The following is a 19,673-nucleotide window of genomic DNA, read 5'->3' on the forward strand; positions in this document are numbered from 1 at the left end:
AGAAAGCCACTCCTAATTTTCTTTGTAAACAGTGGTAGTTTCATTTTCATCTCCAGTGCCTAACACAGTACCAGCCACATAGAAGTCACTCAACAAATATCTGTTGAGTTTAACTGAATTGAATTGATGGTGTGCTCTCCCCTCTCCCTCATCACAATTATCCACATTCAATTATTTGACATATCTTGTCAATTCTATCTCAACATCCCTTGTATCTTTCATTCCTCCACGTTACATAACAACAATCCTAGTTCATGTCTTTATCAAAAAATCACTTGGATTACTATAGTAGTCCTAACTAGTCTTCCTGAACCCACCAAGGAAGCTTCTAGCATCTAGCTTCTTGTGAAGGAAGGGCCCATCTTCCTCATCATAGTCAGAATTACTGCTGACCAATTATTACCAACAGGGAGATAGATAACAAAAGGTCTGGTAGGTCAGTACCCCAATTCCAGACTACCAACTTAGTTTCCAGGGTAGCCTTCCTAGCCATCATCCATAGAGGAAACTACCTAGTACCCTACCTACTACCTACTAGCCCTACCAACTACCACTTACAGGAAAGACAAGTAGTCTAACTGAAGCAACAGGGTACTGGAGATATCATGGACCAGCTGATCAAACCATTACCACTTTAATCCATCATCCAAGATCTGAAAGATAGTTTTTCCAATGTTCCACTGATTTGTTTATGATATTCTCATTTATTTCTAAATCATGTACTCATTTTAAACTTATCTGGTTTACATTGTGAACTGTTGGTCTGTGCTTAGTTTCTATCAGACTATTTTCCAGTTTTCTCAATAGTTGTCAAAATAGTGATTTCTTACCCTAATAACTGGGATCTCTGGGATTATCAACACAAATTACTATGCTCATTTGCTTCTTAACTAATAATAAATTGCTTTTGAGAATTAAAGTTTTGTAGCATGGTTTGAGATCTGCTACTGCTAGTGCCACTTCCCATTCCTTCTTATTGATTCCCTTGATGTTTTATTTCTCTAGATGAATTTTCAATGATTTTTCCAGTTTTATAAAATAATTCTCTGATATTTGATTGGTATGGCATTGACTATGTAAATTAATTTAGCCAGTATTACAAATTATAATATATTTATCCTATTATTTAGAAATAGTTTGATCTATGAAGAGTATTTTATATTGTGCATTTAGATACTGTATGTGTCTTGTCAGATAAATTCCCAAATATTTTTTCTTCTGTTGTTATTGAAATGGAATATCTCTTTCTTTCTCTTCCTGATGGGTTTTGTTGGATATATATATATATATATAAACATATATATATATATATATATGAAATACTGATGACAATTTGTGTAATTTATTTCATATCCTACAATTTGACAAAAATTGTTAATTATTTTGATACATTTTTGTTGACTCTACTACTCTCTAAAGAAATATCATCTGTATAAAGGGGTGGCTAGGTGGCACAGTGAATAGAGCATCGGCCCTGGAGTCAGGAGTACCTGAGTTCAAATCCAGCCTCAGACACTTAATAATTACCTGGCCATGTGGCCTTGAGCAAGCCACTTAACCCTATTGCCTTTCAAAAAACCTAAAGAAAAAATGATAGTTTTGTTTCCTTGTTGCTTATGCTTATTTCTTCATTTTCTTTTTCTTATATTATTGATATAATTCTATAGAGTTTCTTGAATGACATTCTTTTTTTAAAGAAAGATTTTATTTATTTTGAGTTTTACAATTTTAACCCTATTCTTGCTTCCCAAACCCCACCCCCCTCAGAAGGTAGTCTGTTAGTCTTTACATTGTTTCCATGGTATGCATTGATCTAAGTTGAATATGATGAGAGAGAAATCATATCCTTTAGGAAGAAAAATAAAGTATAGGAGATAGCAAAATACATAAGATAATGGTTTTTCCCCCTAAATTGAAGGTAATAGTCTTTGATCTTTGTTCAAACTGCACGGTTCTTTATCGGGGTTACAGATACTATTCTCCGTGGCAGACAGCCCCAAATTGTCCCCAATTGTTGCACTGATGGAATGAGCAAGTCCATCAAGGTTGATTATCACCCCCATCTTGCTGTTAGGGTATACAATGTTTTTCTGGTTCTGTGTTCATGCAAATTCTTCTATGCTTCCCTGAATCCCATCCCTCCTGGTTTCTAAGAGAACAATAGTGTTCCATGACATACATATACCACAGTTTGTTAGGCCATTCCCCAATTGAAGGACTTGAATGACATTCTTTATACAGCATTCTTCTTGTACAACAAATGCTAAAGAGATTTTCCTAAAACTCAGATCTGACCAGGTCACTCCCCTACTCATATAGCTTCAGTGGCTCCCTACTGCTTCTAAATTAGAATATTAAATCCCGTTTGACATTTAAAGTCTTTTACAAGCTGACTGTAATGTCTCTTTCCAGCATCATTGCAAATTCTACATTCCAGCCTAATTGCTATTGTCTATCAATAATATTCCATTTCTCAATTCTGTACAAGTAGAAAATGTCCCTAGAAAGATAACTAAAGGCAAAGAACCTTTTATTCATTTCGTAGAAGAAACATTTAAAGGAAATTATGATATTTAGCCTGGGGAGGAGAATATTTGGGGGAATGAGTCAGCTGTCTTCAATTATTTAAGAGAATATCAGGGAGAGAAATAGTTTTATTTAGTTCCAGGAAGCACAATCAAGAACAATCTTTGTAAGTTGTAATGAGCCATCTATCAGTTGGTTTGATGTCAGGAAAAACTTACTAACAGGGCAACAAACTAGTTTGGTAAATAGTGTTCTGGACTTTGAATCAGAGACACTTGAATTTAAATCCTGATTTAGATACTATGTGACTTCGATATGTTACTTAACTTCTTTCAACCTCAGGTTCCATATCTGTAAAATGAGGATAAAATAGTAAATATTTCCCAGGGCTGCTGTAAGATCAAATGAGATATTTATAAGATATTTTTGCAAAATTTAAAAGTTTTAAATAAATAATAAAGTTTGCAAAAATAACATCATAGTTATTATCATTATTAATGATATTATTATAGTTCTCTGGGAAAGGAATGTACTATCTCCAGAGATAATGGGTTCCCTTTTCTTAGATATTTTGGATATCATCTAGCAGAACCTGGAGTATCACTTGATTGCTATTCTATAGGGGAGACTACTTTTTAGATGGCTGCTAAAATCCCTTCTAACTTCAATATCCTATGTTTCTGTGATATGCCTGGGATGCTATCTCTCCTCATTTCTGCTATTAGTTTTTATCATTTCTTCACTCTCCCCCTCTTACCTTCAAGTAATAATAACATATGCACAGTGCTTTGCTTTGAAATTGTTGTGTGTGTAAAATGCTCAGTGTAGTAGAAACTCTTTCCTGATACCATGTGAAAGATTAATTACAATTTGGTAAAACTCCATTGCAGAACTCCAACTTCTGTCATTATAATGATAAGCAACTCCTTCCAGAGAATGAGAGTCCTTAAGAGTCAACTCCTTGCTTAATTGTTTGTATTATTTCAGCTATCCCATCATCTTGCCTTTATCCTCATTGCAAACCATCTGAATATAAGTGAGATAAAGACAGCTTGCTTGATGTGAATATATATATTTAGATTTTACAAGCCAAATGGGGTTAAGTGGCTTGCCCAAGGCCACACAGCCAGGTAATTATTCAGTGTCTGAGACCGGATTTGAACCCAGGTACTCCTGACTCCAGGGCCAGTGCTTTATCCACTGCGCCACCTAGCTGCCCCTATAAATATATATTTTTATATAAATACATGTACACACACACACACACACACACACACACACACACACACACTCACACTAAGGCTTTGTTTTTAGGTGGCAAGTAGCCCCACAGTCTCAGCTGTACTTATATTTTATTGCAAATCAGCTCCCTGAGGATCAAAAATAGCTCTCATTTCTTCTATGTAGCAGCATAATTTGGGCATGAGAACTATGGGTATTGATACTGATCTTTCCTGGCCAATAGTGAATTCATAATTAGCTAATCTTTGCCAAGGAACATGCAACATAGCACTGATCAAAATATACATTATTTGGTTATTATCTGTTCCCACTTGAAATCTTGATTCAAATACAAAATCTCTTAACTTTTCAATGACAAACTCCTTCAAAGATAAAATTCTGATTTGTACATTGAATATTAAATTATAAAACTACTAAGTCTCCTTCCACCAGTTTGTGTAAACAGTACTATCTTGATATAAAATCACTCCCAAAGCTCTCAAACTAGCATCAATATTTAGCATCAAACTCAAAGGTCAAAAGGTATAATTGATCAAAGCTGGTTCATCTTAGGGGGGAAGGAGAAGTAGGTGCTATTTTTCCTTTATTTTTCTTTTTCACTTTTGAAAGTATTTTTTCCAATTACATGTAAAGATAGTTCTCAACACTTACATTTACTTTTTTGTAAAATTTTGAATTCCAAATTTTTCTCCCTCCCTTCCTTCCTTCCTCCCTCCTCAAGAAAACAAGCAATCTGATATAAGTTATATAAGTTCATTCATGGTAACCAAATTTCCATATTAGTCATAATGTGAAAGAAGAATGAGAACATACAGGAAAAACCACAAGAAAGAAAAAGCAAGAAATAGTTTTTTTTTTAAAAAGTGAAAATAGTATTCTTTGATCTGCATTCAGATGCCATAGTTCTGTCTCTGGATGTGGATGGTATTTTCCATCTCAAGTCTCTTAGAATTGTCTTTGATCACTGCTGAGGAAAGTTGATGATGATAATTTTTGAAGATCATGACATCAAGATGGTGATGCCTTGACAAGTTTGTGAATTGAATTAGAGTGTGGGCATGCTATGCTAGGTCACCAGTTTCACTTTCTCCTCCAGAGGTAACTGGGTCCTGTGGCCAGGAATGAATCAAGATGCCTGGATTTGTCCAAGATTGATCATTACACAGTATTCTCCTGGTTTGTATAGTGTTCTCCTGGTTTTGCTCACTTTACTCAGCATCAGTTAATATAAGTTTTTCCAGCTTTTCTGAAATCTGCCTGCTCATCATTTCTTATAGAATTTTTATTACAATCATATACAACAATTTATTCAGTCATCCATTCCCCAATTGAGGGGAACCCCAAATCTTTGTCACCACAAAAACAGTTGCTATAAATATTTTTGAGCCTCTGAATATTTCCCTCCTTTAAAAGATCTTTCTTGGGATACAGACCTAGTAGTGGTATTGCTAGATCAAAGGGAATATGTGCAATTTTATAGCTTTTGGACATAGTTACAAATAGTTCTGCAAAGTTTTTTGATCAATTCACAACTCCATCAACAATGCAATAGTACCTCAGTTTTCTCACACTCTCTCCTAACATTTATCATTTCCCTTTTCTGTCATATTAGTCAATCTGATAGTGTGAAGTGATACCTCAGAGTTGTTTTAATTTGCATTTCTCTAATCAGTAGTTATTTAGAGCATTTTTATATGATCATAGATCACTTTAATTTTTTTATCTGAAAGCTGCTTGTTCATATCCTTTGATCATTAATAAATTAGGGAATAAACTGTATTCTTATAAATTTGACTCAATTCTCTATATATTTTAGAAATGAGTCCTTTTCCAGAAACCCTGGCTGTAAAAATTCTTTTCCATCTTTCTACTTTCCTTCTAATCTTGATTGCATTGGTGTTTTTGTCCATAAATTTTTTTAATTTATTGTAATCAAAATTACCCATTTTGCTTTTCATAATTTTTATATCTCTTCTTTGATCATAAATTCTTTTCTTCCCCATAGAGATGACAGGTAAATTATTCCTTGCTCTCCTAATTGGCTTATGTTATCTCTAAATTGTATACCCATTTCCACCTGGTTGGTGCATTTTGTGAGGAGTTAACCAAATCTTTTAAAGTTTATTTTCTTTTTCTCAAACAACTCCAAACTGGTTCAATGGATTTAGAGAGTTTGTTGTGTTTTTTTTTTGTCATTATATTTTTGGTTCTTTGTGGTGTATATTATCCAGTGAGATTGTTGAGACATTAAACAAGAGCAGGAAAATTATTTAAAACTTTACATTAGTAACTACTAAACCCTAGAAAAATCCTTAATTCACTGTAGACATGATGAATTAAGAAGTGGATCTATCTTTTTTGGATTAGTGCCCAAGTACCAATGATCCATATTCACTTAATTATGGTCCTACAAAACTGTGTTGTTAATTTTCAGTCTTTTCCAATATACTGTGACTCAAATTGGGGTTTTCTTGGCAAAGTTACTGGAGTGGATAGCCATTTCCTTCTCCAGCTCATTTTACAAATGAGAAAACTGAGGCAAACAGGGTTAAGTGACTTAGGATCACAAAGCCCATAAGTGTTTGAGGCCAGATTTGAACTCAGGAAGAAAAGTCTTCCTATCTCCAGACTTAGTGCTCTATCCACTGTGCTACCTAGGGAGCCCCTACAAAACTGACACATCAGCTGACAACCTTAGCTCAGCTCCCTTTAATCACATTAATATTTCCATTAATCTTTCCTCAGGTTGTTCAAATTTTTTAGTTTTTGGTTTATTTTTTCCATAAACATTCCAAAAATAATCTTCTAAATAAGCCAACACCTGTAGGTAGTTCATGATACTGTTAACTGTTGAAGAGTGGAAATTGCTTCAGGGATGCCTTGAGACCTAAGCTCTGACTAAAAATAGTCTGTTGGACTTGTGAATATTGTTTCCTTTTTTATCTTCTTTGACCAATGGAGCATCCATGAAGTAGCTTCTGTGTAAGTCCATTATGAGAGGTTCTGACTGCTTAACAAACAGTTTAAGACACTTTGATTTCTTGACATGTTTAATACTTTCGCTTAAAGTTTTGTGGTCCTAATTCATTTGTATCTCTTAGCTTTTTTTAGTCAGGTGTGGAAAAAGTATTTTTGAATTTTTGATGATATAATTGATAGGCTGTTATTTTAGCTAGTATCTGAGACCTTCATTATAAATAGAATTTTCTGTGCCTTGCCTTTGAAGGATCTAAGTCTGTAAATTGATGGGCTTATTGGCACATCCCATGTCCCACTCCCACATTCTTCACATTAAGCTGCTCTCTCAGGTTTTAGGAAGTCTTCAGAGTCAAATAATTTCTCAATTGATCTTTGACTGAAAATTCTGGAGAAATTAGTGTTAAAATACTACCACTCACTTCTATATTATGTGCGCCTACAAAAGCTAATGATCAAACTATTCGCATACTAAATCCAAATTTGTAACTTGTAGTATGTTGATTGGATCTTGAATGAAATGCAATCAGTTAAAGATAAGGCTGATATAAGAGATGTTCTCTAGATCTGGATATACTAATGCTAAAGTATCTGCTTCTTTGTCAACACCAACTACTTTAGCCAACTTCAGACTCATTTTAATGTAGCCTAAATAGGAATTGTCTTTCTCACTCAATCCATCAATTCTTTACCCTTTCATAGGTTATAATGTTGCTTTCCTGAAATGCCATTCTTTTTTTTAATGCCACTTTTTTTTTTGGCTTTTGCAAGGCAAATGGGGTTAAGTGGCTTGCCCAAGGCCACACAGCTAGGTGTCTGAGTTAAGTATCTGAGACCGGATTTGAACCCAGGTACTCCTGACTCCAGAGTGGGTGCTTTATCCACTGCACCACCTAGCCACCCCATGAAATGCCATTCTTAAAGGACTGGAACACAGGGGTTACTTGACAACCATTTTTTAAAGACAGTGATACACTTTATCTTTATAGTTTTCACTCCCACTTTGATTTGGAATACTTATTGTTTGAGCAGAAAGGACTCACCTATCATAAGTGCTGATACTAAGTTGATCATCTTGATAGTTTGTAGCATCTTTTATCCTTGGTCCCAACCATTTTTTTCCTAATTCATCTTTTGACACACCAAAATGATATTCCTCTTTTCTTTGTACTAACTATTGCTATGTCCATCCAAGTCATAGTTTCAAAAAAAAAAAAGATACTTCTGTTACTTTTTCATTTGTACAGGATTGGTGGGAAACCTCCATCAGAGGACCCAGATCTTTGACCCTTAGATCTCTGATTACTTCGCAGAGTCTTATCTGTTGTTCAGTCTCTCATCAAGATACTGATAGGTACTTTACAATTACCATAGTAATCACGCTCTCCTGTTTGTTTAATAAAATCCCCATAAGGTTTGATATGTCGAAACTGGACTGTTGAATTTTTATGTTAATTCATTTTTGTGGTTCAGAAGTAATATTCAAAATGATTTACTATTTTTAACAACTCACTAAAATTTGACAACTTTTTTTTCAAACCAAGACCAACTAGGTATTCCTTTAGGGCAGCTAGGTGACATGGTGGATTGAGTACTGGACCTGAAGTTAGGAAGGATCATCTTCCTGAGTTCAAATTTGGCCTCAGACACTTACTATGTGACCTTGGGCAAGTCACTTAATCTTAGTTTGTCTTAGTTTCCTCATCTGTAAAATGAGCTGGAGAAGGAAATGGCAAACCATTCCATACCTTGGCCAAGAAAACCTCAAAATGGGATCACAAAGAGATGGACATAACTAAACATCTATTCCTTTAGCTCTTGGGAGAACAGCAAGGCTGACATATTTGCTCCAGTTAAATTGCATGTTTCTTTTAGGCTTTAATGTTCTTCTCACTATTAGTCCTTCAATGTGACTCTGTATTCACTACAAACTTCAACTGTCTCTCTCCTTTTTTGGATAATTATGAACAAAATCAGCATATGTTTAGTAACAATATCAATAATAGAAGGCATGTATACAGCACTTAAATGCTCACAAAATTCTTTACACATGTTATCTCATTTAATCCTTACAATAATCTTGTAAAATAGGTATTATAATTCTCATTTTACAATTGAGGTGACCAAGACTTGGAGAGGTCAATGGACTTGTCTGGTGTCACACAGGTAGGAAGTATCAGAGGAAGGATTTGAATTCAGGCCTTCTTGTCTCTAAACATAATCCTGATCATCAATGTGTCAGCTAGCTAGCTACTTGTTGAGATGTTCTTTTGCCATTACAAATGTTGTTGCCAACAATGTCTTTCTTTTCAGTCACTTTTTCTGGGTAATAAGGTGTCTTTTTAAAAAATTTTACATTTTGATTGAATCAAAGTGCTGTGCCTTTAAGATTTCTTAAGAATCTCATTCTTTTCTCCACCTCAGACACCTGACACCACTGTATGGCTTCACTACATTTATAAGTTTCTTTCCCAAGAGAACATAGGACCTTCCCTGAGAAAAATTCTGACTTGGACCTGTGGTTTCACTGAGATGTAATGTTATACTCTAAGGTTCAGGGGAACCTATTAACATTTTCAACTGTTTCTTGCACTCTTAGGGCTCTTTCTTCTAAGTTAACGTCAATAATTTATCTGCAATTAGCTTCTCTTTAATTATTATCATTTCAATTCTATTAAGTATTCCTTCATCTTCTGTGAGAAGTTTGGAATTCAGATTTAATCTTTTTCTGAAACCCTGACATAAAAGAAATTTTTTTGGGGAGGGTGTTAAGTGACTTGCCCAAGTAAATATAAGAAAATTTTGAAGGTTCATATACTTAAGTAAATTATGGAAAACAGGTAAAATACTAGCTTTTTATTTAATGCCTCTCAATGGCAGCAATAATAATGAAATTCATTTTGAATAATAAAAATGTTGTACATAGTATATTCATATCTTTATTTTATCTAGATTGTATTAATTAAGAATGACCCAGATTCAGATGTCTTTTACATGACAATTCAAGATCTAATGAATTCTTAATAATGGGCAATAGAGAAGGAATGCAGAAGGACACTCACACTGAACAGAATGAGCTGCTTGGTGGAAAGGGAGGGAAGGGGAAGTTATGAATCAAAAGGAGAAAACCTTGGTACCAAAATGGATAGACGTCACTTCTCCTTGGGCCATGTCAGTACATGATAGGAATAAATCTAAGCCTGAGAAATAAACAAGAACACACATACTAATACTAATACTACTAGTATTTATCTGGCATTTTAGGTGTGTAAAATACTTTACAGATATTATCTCATTTGATTCTTACAACAACCCTGGGAAGTGAATACCAATATTATCCACATTTTTATATGTGAGGATACTGAGATACAAAGAGGTTTAGTGACTTGTCCAGGGTCACACAACCTCTGTCCTAGACCACATTTGAACTCAGGTTTTCCTAACTCCAATCCCAGTACTTTATCCACTGTACTACCTAGTTGCTTAACTGGGGTCACCTGGAAAGAAATATCTAATGCGTTATGTCTATACTACACTAACAGTACAATGAAACTTCTGGAACTTACCTGACCTAAGTATTGAAGGCTCTCCAAGTTTCTCTCCCTGAAGTTCTATACAATAATTCTGTGTGATGTCCTGAAGAATGTAATGCATGCTTTGAGAGAGTTATCCAAACCATGTGAACCCTGACTTTCACTGACAAGATTGGGTGTCCAATGCAAGTGTGCAACATACCCCTCAGGACTACAAGGATGGTCCTGAAGGGTAGTAGTGTCTTCAGTTTAAACCAATATTTTCCCAGCAAGATTATGGGTGGATTATCATTTAATCTTTCAGATGCAATTGGTTTTTAATAACTAAATACAGGCATAATAACTAATACAGGCATTATAATAGTTAATATAAAACACCCCCCAGCTCCCAAAAGTCTATGACCTATTCTACAAGTGCATCAGAATCCAGGAAAAAGAGAGAGCTCAAAATTAGAGAGGACATGTAGCACAGAAGTAACTCATAACTCATTGTTGTGGGAAGTCCTTTTCTCCCTTTCCCAAAGTGTCCAAGAAGTTCCCCTTAGCTTCCTGGTTTAGCTTTTTGGCAACACTCTTTGTGGAGTTGTACATGGTCTATCATAGGTGCCTTTGTTAGACATTGCCATTGGCCAACCCAGGGAAGCCACTAGGACAATGAGGGAAGAGTGGGGATCTAAAATCTGCTGAACCCTTTGAAATTCACAGTTCTTCCAATCAAAGTGGAATGAGAGAAAGGAAACTGAGACCAAGGTCAAAGTCAAGGCTTTTTTCTTCTCTCCATACCTTCTGCCCCCTCAAAATCAGAGATTTTACTGGAATGGCATATTTACTCCAATCTCTGGAATTTTCATTAACCAACTTTCTATTTTACAGTGGTGCATCAAACTCAAATAGAAAGGGAGCCCTGCATATTGACTTTGAAAATCATAAATAAACATTATCTACATTGCATGGTATTTTTATTTTGTCAAATGAGGGAGAAGGCAAGAGCCAGGAGGATTTCCTTCTCTTGGAGCCAAGACTGCCCCAAGTCCTGTTTTTTAGAGGGAGAAGATTTCAGGCTCCTTTGTCAAATCAAAATGTCACTAAGTTCCTTTACAACACAATCATCATTTTTCTTCATTTTTCTCCCTTCCCCATGAAAAGAGAACCACTGGAAAAAGACAGGAGTCTGTTATAACAAATACGGGAAACAAAGAAAAATAATTACACTGGGTATTTAAATACTGCTTTAAATTTCTAAGGTAGTTTACATACATCACAAACTTGGCATTCTAGATTCCAGTTTTACAGATAAGAAAAGTAAGGAACAGAAAGATTACATGAATTGTCTATGTTCACCCAGATGGCAAGTGTCCTAGGTGAAACTCAAATACCTTTAATTGTCTCTTACTTTTCCTGAGATTAATTTTGCTGGACAGAAACACTGTAGATTCAGCAGGAAATGTTGTAGGGTTTGGAATTGTAGCTCTGGAAGCAATTGAAGTTCACTGCTCTCCTATGCCTTTCCCCTGAAATGAATTGCCTCTGCTGCTGGCATTGCCAGATAAGAAAGGCAGATGGAAAGACTCAGCCCACAATGAGACAGAGAATAAAGTGAGGAGAATAATTCATGAAGTAGACAGCTGACCCTTATCATCCATGGTCACATCTTCAGATTCATAGGTTCTTTTATTGTTAAAACTGGAAGGACCCTAAAAATCATTGAATCTACATAGAAAAATCAAGTGATTTACCCAAGATCCCATAACTAGTTAAAAACAGAGCTGAGCCTCAAATCCATTCTAGTACAGTGGTCTTTTCATTCACAGAATTCTTAAAAATAGGAGGATATTTTAGAGATCATTGAAGTCAACCAGTGTAGCTTACATTATAAAATAACGAGTTTAAAGTTTTAAGGAACCTTAGAATTCTACCTTCTACTCAGGAATCTTCTCTATCACATCCCTGTCAGGGCTAGAGATGTCATTCAATCCCTTTTTGAATACTCCTATGATCAGGAGCTCACTACTCTGTGAAGTTGTGGATTCCATTGATGGGAGGCTTTAATTTTTAAAACATTTACATCTGATAGAAAATTTAGCAATTCCAACAGAATGGGTTAAGAGTTTCAACTAGGGGGGGCGGCTAGGTGGCACAGTAGATAAAGCACAGGCCCTGGAGTCAGGAGTACCTAAGTTCAAATCTGGTCTCAGACACTTAATAATTACCTAGCTGTGTGCCTTGGGCAAACCACTTAACCCCATTGCCTTGCTAAAACCTAAAAAAAAAAAGAGTTTCAACTAGATTTCCTTCAATCTCTTGTTTTCTGGTTCCAAATCTGATACTCTTTCTACAAGTCACGGTGCTTCCTTGGTCTCATATTCTTTGTCTAGCACTATAACTGAATAGCAGTAGTCTGTCAGGAGAGACAGCTTAATGTCACAGAAAGAATACAGGATTGAGAAATCTTGAGCTCCAGTTCCACTGAGACTTTAAATTAGGCATTTTAACTTCTCTATGTCTCAGTTTCCTCACTTGTAAAATGGAGATAATGATAAATAAATAATAAATAATTTAAAGTAAAAAGATAAATGAAATTAATAAATAGTGATGATGAAATGAAGATAATTGGATTGTTGTAAGAGTCAAATGAAAGTAAAAAGGATAATATGAAAAGATTCTATAACTAGAACCAGCTCACATTGGCTTGTGAGAGCCAATTGTTAAATATTCAGTTTGAGCATTTACACCTCAGAAATCAGCAAACATTACATAGCTGACCATAATTCCTTGGGTATTGTTATTGCTATTATCATGACTTCAAAATGTAATGGGGAAATTGTTAATAATGCAGATTAAACTTAAAAGGTGTCAAGTAGACATTTTTCTACTGGAGTGTCAAACATTTATCTTACTGCAGAGATCAAGGGTCACAGAGGCTATCTAGTCTAACATTCTCATTTTACACATGAATAAATTAAGTTGAGGAAGGTTAAGTGATTTGACCTGGGTCACATAGCAGATAAAAGAAGAAGGATTTGAATTCTGACCCTCTGGCTTAAGAGCTTGTGTTTATTTCTACTGCATCACACTAGCCTCCCTGACGTTTCTATCTGTCCCTCAGCTGAAACAGACTGTTCCTGCACTGTCTACTCTCCTTACTCAGTTTGATATTGCATAACTGCAACCCTGGTGATGTGTTCCCTCCCCTCATACACCCCTAAATTTCTTTGTATATATTTTGTATTTATGTTGTTTTGCCCCAGTGGAATATAAGCTCGTACTTTGGTTTGATGTCAGGAGAATCTGAGTTCAAATTTTGCCTCACTCTTAATACTTACTAGTTGTGTAACCTTGGGCGAGCCAATTAATCCTGATTGCCTCAAATCCAGGATTATCTCCTGTTCTATATCTGGTTGCTGGACCCAGATGATTCCAGAGGAGAAAATGAGGCTAGTGACTGAGCACAACCCACCCCTCACGTAAATCCAACTCATGAGCTTGCCATGGCATCACCTCCCTGATGTCATAGTCTCTGAGGACAAAAATCATGATTTGATCAGAAAAGTAAGGAACAGAAAGATTACACGAATTGTCTATGTTTACCCAGATGGCAAGTGTCCTAGGTGAAACTCAAATACCTTTAATTGTCTCTTACTTGTCCAGAGATTAATTTTGCTAGAGAGAAATACTGTAGATTCAGCAGGAAATGTTGTATGGTTTGGAATTGTAGCCCTGGAAGCAATTGAACTTCACTGCTTTTCTATGCCTTTCTCCTGAAGCTGATTGCCTCTGCTGCTGGCATATATAATTAAAGAGAGTTGGAACCTAACTCCAAATATGTATATATATATATATATGAATTCTCTTCTCACTCTAGACTATCCTGCATTCAGCCTCCAAAGTGATTTTCTTAAAGCACAGATGGGACCATCATCCTCTTCCCCCAAATAAACTACAACAACTCCCTGTGACCTCCAGGATCAAAGACAAAGTCCTGTGTGGCTTTCGAAGTCCTTCAAAGATAGCTCCACCTACCTTTCTAGCATTTTACACCTTACTGCTGATCTAGTCATTGACCTCCTAATCATTCCAGAAACACGACAATCCATCTCTCAGGTCTAGGAATTTTCTCTGTCTGGCCCCAATGCCTGGAATGCTCTCCCCCTCATCTCTACCTCTCTAGTTTCCTTAAATCCCATTTAAAAGCCTGTCTTTTACCAGGGATCTTTCCCAGTTTTAATTCTAGTGTCATCCTTCTATTAATTATTTTCCTGTTTATCTTGTATAAAAGTTGCTTATAAATATTTGTTTGATTGTTGCCTCCCTCTCTTTAGATTGGGAGCTCCTTGAGGATAGGGATCACCTTTAACTTTCTTTTTATATCCCTGGAGCTTAGCTTGGTGCCTAGCATCTGGTAAGCTAAATGCTTATTGACCGACTGACTTCTACCATATCAGCCCCAAGGCACATGGTAGATACTTAACAATGCTTGTTCAATTAAATTCATTTGAATTGAATTTGATGTTCTCTTAGAAGAAGAACAAGTGGTTACTAACAATCTAACTTATCAAATAAAAGTATTTTTAGTTAGTCTTCCTGTGCTCTGATTTCCCTAAAAACAAACAAAAAACCAAATCCTCTTTCAGAGAAAAACAAATGACCTTTGCTGTACCTATCTCTATGTTCACACTTGCCTAAGAAAGAAAAAGCTTAGGTGATTTTGTGGGTGGAGTCTTTCAAAATTAGGAAGGTAAAAAAAAGAATATCTAATCCAACAGAGTTCTGGGTCAGTATTTCCCCTATTTAATGTACTTACAAAATACTTTCAGGGTTAAAAATGAAATGATTCAGTCTCTAAAGCAGGTGTGGCCAACCCTTGGTCTGCAGGTCATATGAGACCCTCAAAATCCATTTATATAGCATTATTATACTCATTGATTATATGGGTCACATTATAGTCATAAATAAATATTAAGGGGCAGCTAGGTGGTACAATGGATAGAGCACTGGCCTTGGAGTCAGGAATACCTGAGTTCAAATCCGGCCTCAGACACTTAATAATTAACTAGCTGTGTGACCTTGGGCAAGTCATTTAACCCCATTGCCTTGCCAAAAAAAAGTGTTGTCACAAATAAATATTAAATTCTATTTGAGACCCTTGACAAGTTTTCATTAGGAGATGTGGCCTCGAAGACCTAAAAGGTTGGACTACTCCAGGAGGGTTTGGAATACATCTGGGGGAACAACATGGAAAGGTTGGTGAAATTTGGGGGGAAAATTGAGAAATTGTAACCTATTTTCATACCAAAATAGTGCTACAATAAGAAATTTTTATAATCACAATTCAGTGGAAGGTGTTCCTTGGAACAAATATGGTAAAGATACCCCTCCAGAAGCATTGCTGAAGCATTCAGCAAGGATTCAGTAGAAACCCATTACAGTATCATACGTGCATTTTAATTGGTAGTTTTTCTCATCTCTAAACGAGGGAGTTTTATATAAAATCTGACTCTTCCCTGCTTCCTTCCATTCCCAAGAATCTAAGATTCTATTAGCAATTTTCTGGTCTTTTCTAGAGGACAGGAAGAAGGATGGGTATCGAAAGAATAAGTCGAAACTGGAGTGTAGTTTCTGATATTTGAACTTTTACAGCTATATTTTTGCCAAGAAAAATTGGAGAAGATTGGAATGACTAAACAGCAAAACAAAAATCATTTTGCCACCTTCCTCTCCAAAATGTTCCACGGTGGGGCTGACCAAGTAGAAGAAAAAAAAAAAACCGCAAAGCTTGTTGGATTTGGAGTTAGATCCCAACTCTCTTCATCACCTTTGTAACCCCTAGACCCATCACTGAGTCTTTGTGTACCTCTGCTTCCACGCCTGTAAAATGAGAGCGTTGGATCTAGATGAACTGTGAGGTCCCTCCCAGCTCTAAGTCCTATGGTAATCTTGTCAAATCCGAACTAATGATATCGGACAAGGTTCCAAAATGAAAGCCTAAGTTGTAATAACCAATTCTTCCTAGAACTCTCTCTCATTGTACAGAAGTATCTCCCAAAGGCGAGCTTAAATGGCCTCTAGTCAGGTATGTGTTGGCGGGTAGGAACCTGACTTCTTAGTCTCTTCCAACTCTGAGGAGAGCCGAAGTTTAAACAGGTTGTAACCTGAGCTTCTCCAGTTTTGCAAGAGAGCATTAGGCACCAGAGACAAAAGCACCTGGAAGGGTTCCGACGGTCTGCCTACCTTCGCTAGTAACAGAGTCGAGGGGATAAAGGTCTGAAAAGTTTTCACCTTACCCCCAACTTTAGAACTCGATTAATGGGCTCTCTGGGCGCTGGGGGCCCCGGTCTGGGGGAGGGAAGCCGGGCAAGGCGGGGTGCCCTACTGAGATAAGGACAGGGTGAAGGAGGAAGAGGAGGGGGAAGACTGGCATTCCCAGGAGCAGGAAGCAATATAGATGGAGAGAACTTACGTCTCTGTCCGGGAGCTGGGCTGCTAATAGGGGTGGAGAGGCCGGGGCGCCGCCGGGCCTGGGGAGGGGGCCTGGCTCCTTGGCCCCCGCAGGAAGGCTGCGCAGCTGGCGGGAGAAAGCGCCGGCTCTTGGAAGCTGCCCTGGCCTCCGGCGCTGTGGGTCTGGGCTATGATTCAGTCCGCAGGCTCCCCAGCCGGGCGGGGGTTGGAGTTACTGGAAAAGTAGAGGGGGGGGGCAGGGGAGGGAGCAGGAAGAAAAGGGAGGCGGGAAGACTTTTGCAATTTCCCTTCCCGCTCCGGACTCTTGGTACTCCTGGGCACCCAAAGGAATTCGGCCACTTTTAGTTTTCCGGGGAACAGCTAGAGAATGGCCCTGACGCAGGAGCATTTAACCTCTCGGGCTGTCCGTTTGGGAGAGAGATGGTGGGAAGGAGAAGTTGGCAAAGAGAGAAAGGGAGGAGAAAGTGGGTGGTGTGTTTGTTGGAGGGTGGGGGAAGAGAAAGACAAATGAAATCTAAGACTACTGGACCCCCTAAGAGAAAGTACTGCTTTCCTCCTCCCTCCCTATAGGTCCCAGTTCCTGGGTCCTTCCATTTCACCTCTTTCGGCCCCAGTCCCTTCCCCATAATTCCAAGGACCGAAGTTGACCCTAAAAAAGACAAAGAATAAGACCTTCTAGACCTCTTCTGGCTGTCCCAGTACAAGGAGCCTCCTCACCACGGTTTGGGACCTGAAACACAAACTTGAGATATCCCTAATCAAAATTCAAACAGAACGTGGAGTCCTGCAAAAGCCTCCCCTTTTAGGAGGATTAAGAAGAGAAGAGATGGGAAGGGGAGAGAGAGAGAGAGAGAGAGAGAGAGAGAGAGAGAGAGAGAGAGAGAGAGAGAGAGAGAGAGAGAGAATCTCTAGGGAAACCAGCTAAGAGGACTTCTTGTCCTAAGTTAGGATTTTGAAAATTAATTTGAATAAATTTCTAGAAATAGTTCACTCACACACACACACACACAACTGTGCTGTCAGCAGGGACAGAGGGACCACTTTGCTCAGTTACATGGAATTTCCAATTTCCTTCCAGGCCTAAAGTGGTATTTTGGGGACATTCCTCTTAAAAGGCTCAATGATATAAAGAATGTTAATAGAGTTCATCTAGTCCCAGTCCCTCAAGTTATTTATGAGAAACTGAAACTCAGAGTAGTTACATAGACTACATATGGTTAGTTAAGCAAGTGGGAGAACTGGGTTCTGGTCTCAATTGGTTCATTCATCCTTCCTCCAATTATGCCTAAATGATGGGTGGGATTCTCACCTTTGTTAATAGTGTAAGCCTCCTCTGGAGGGAGGAAAAATGGTTTGGACCTATATGAACTGCTGAAATTCAGTTTTCTTTATTATATGTGCCCTCTCTCCTCAGCCCCTGGGGAAAGGGGTCCTGCATATTCTCCTCTCCAAAGTGTTCTTGTCTCTCCTTTTTCTGGGATCTTTTTTAATTCCACCTTCCATCCATCTCCAATCCCCAGTCATGCCACGTTTCCATGTTTCTGAGGATGAGCAAAAACTCCAAATTTTAGCAATTTAAGATGGGCCTGGATTTAGAATAACATCAGTCTTAAAGATCATAAAAAATAAAAGCAGGAAGACTCCCTTCAATTTCATTACCACCACCACCACTACCACCATCAATAATAAAAATGCCATAGTGCTTGAAGATGTGAAACACTCTTGCAATCCTGGTTGAATGGTCTACCTAAGATGTGTCACCTTCATGAGAATAACATATAGTCTTTATGTATGCTCCATCATTATCATTTCAGAAATCATCTTAGAGGACCTCATTAAGGCTGGTTTGCTCCATAAATATTTAATAATAGTTGTGTATTCTATCCAAATAAAATTTTGCTACATGTTATATTTAAAAGTGATTTTATCTTCTATTTTAAAGCTTCTCTGAAACAAACATCTCAGAAATTGCATAGAATCTCAGAATTTAATTGGAAGAGAATTCAGTAACTATTTTAAATTCAATGGTACCTGTACAGGAATCTCCTCTCAAGTAAAGACTGTATGATCCTGAGAGCATATTGTCAAGGAGATTCCTATTGATATATGGCTTAAAGTCGATTTTCTGTGATCCCTAAAAAGACAGCCTCTCTAGGCCTTTTCTCATTGCCCTAAATTGTCAGTACATAGAATGCTAGATCTGGGAGTCAATCAGCCCTGATTTGAAAGCCTGATACCTACAAGCTGTTTGACCCTGCTTAAATCACATTAGCATTGTCTGCTTTAGTTTTCTCATCCTTCAAATAAGGATAATTATGGTACCTACCTCAAAAGATTTATAGCAGTGTTTTATGGTAGTAGAGAATTGATGCCCATCAATTGGGGGATAGTTGAACAGTTTGTGGTAAATGATTGTGATAAAATACTATTGAGACATAAGAAATGATGAGTAGGGCAACTGGGTGGTGAAGTAGATAGAGCACTGGCCCTGGATTCAGGAGGATCTGAGTTCAAATCTTCCCTCAACTATTTGATACTTACTAGCTGTGTGACCTTCTTAACTCCCTTTCCTTCTCCACACACACATCCCCCCCCCCCGCACACATAGAAATGACAAGAAGACTGATTCCAGAAAAACCTAGAAAGACTTCCATGAACTGATGCAAAGTAAAGTAAGCAGGAGAACATTGTACACAGTAATAGCAGTATTGTAAGATTGTCTTAACTATTCTAAACAAGATGATAATTCAAGTTAATTCCAAAGGACACATGATGTAAAATGCTCCAGAGAAAGAAATGATGGTTCCTGAATGGATCTCAGAGCATAGTATTTTTTGCTTTTCTTCAAGTTTTTTTCTTTTGTTCTGTTTCTTTTTCATAACAAGACTAATATTGAAAATATTATACATGATTACACACTAGATTTGAACTCAGATCTTC

General features: G+C 37.3%; 1 protein-coding gene across 2 annotated transcripts in view; it reads right to left on the minus strand.

Moving 5' to 3' along the window:
• OSMR (oncostatin M receptor) overlaps positions 1–17,146 on the minus strand; it is an 80,847-nt gene extending 63,701 nt beyond the window's left edge. The window contains exon 1 of one of the 2 annotated variants that reach the window (XM_074206798.1): positions 16,735–17,146. The gene's annotated coding sequence lies outside the window, so the exon portion shown is untranslated. The remainder of the gene's footprint in view (positions 1–16,734) is intronic. The other variant, XM_074206797.1, reaches the window with a different exon arrangement.
• Between the last annotated feature and the right edge of the window lie 2,527 nt (positions 17,147–19,673).

The sequence above is a fragment of the Macrotis lagotis genome, chromosome X (genome assembly GCF_037893015.1).
Source record: "Macrotis lagotis isolate mMagLag1 chromosome X, bilby.v1.9.chrom.fasta, whole genome shotgun sequence".
Lineage (NCBI taxonomy): Eukaryota > Metazoa > Chordata > Mammalia > Peramelemorphia > Peramelidae > Macrotis > Macrotis lagotis.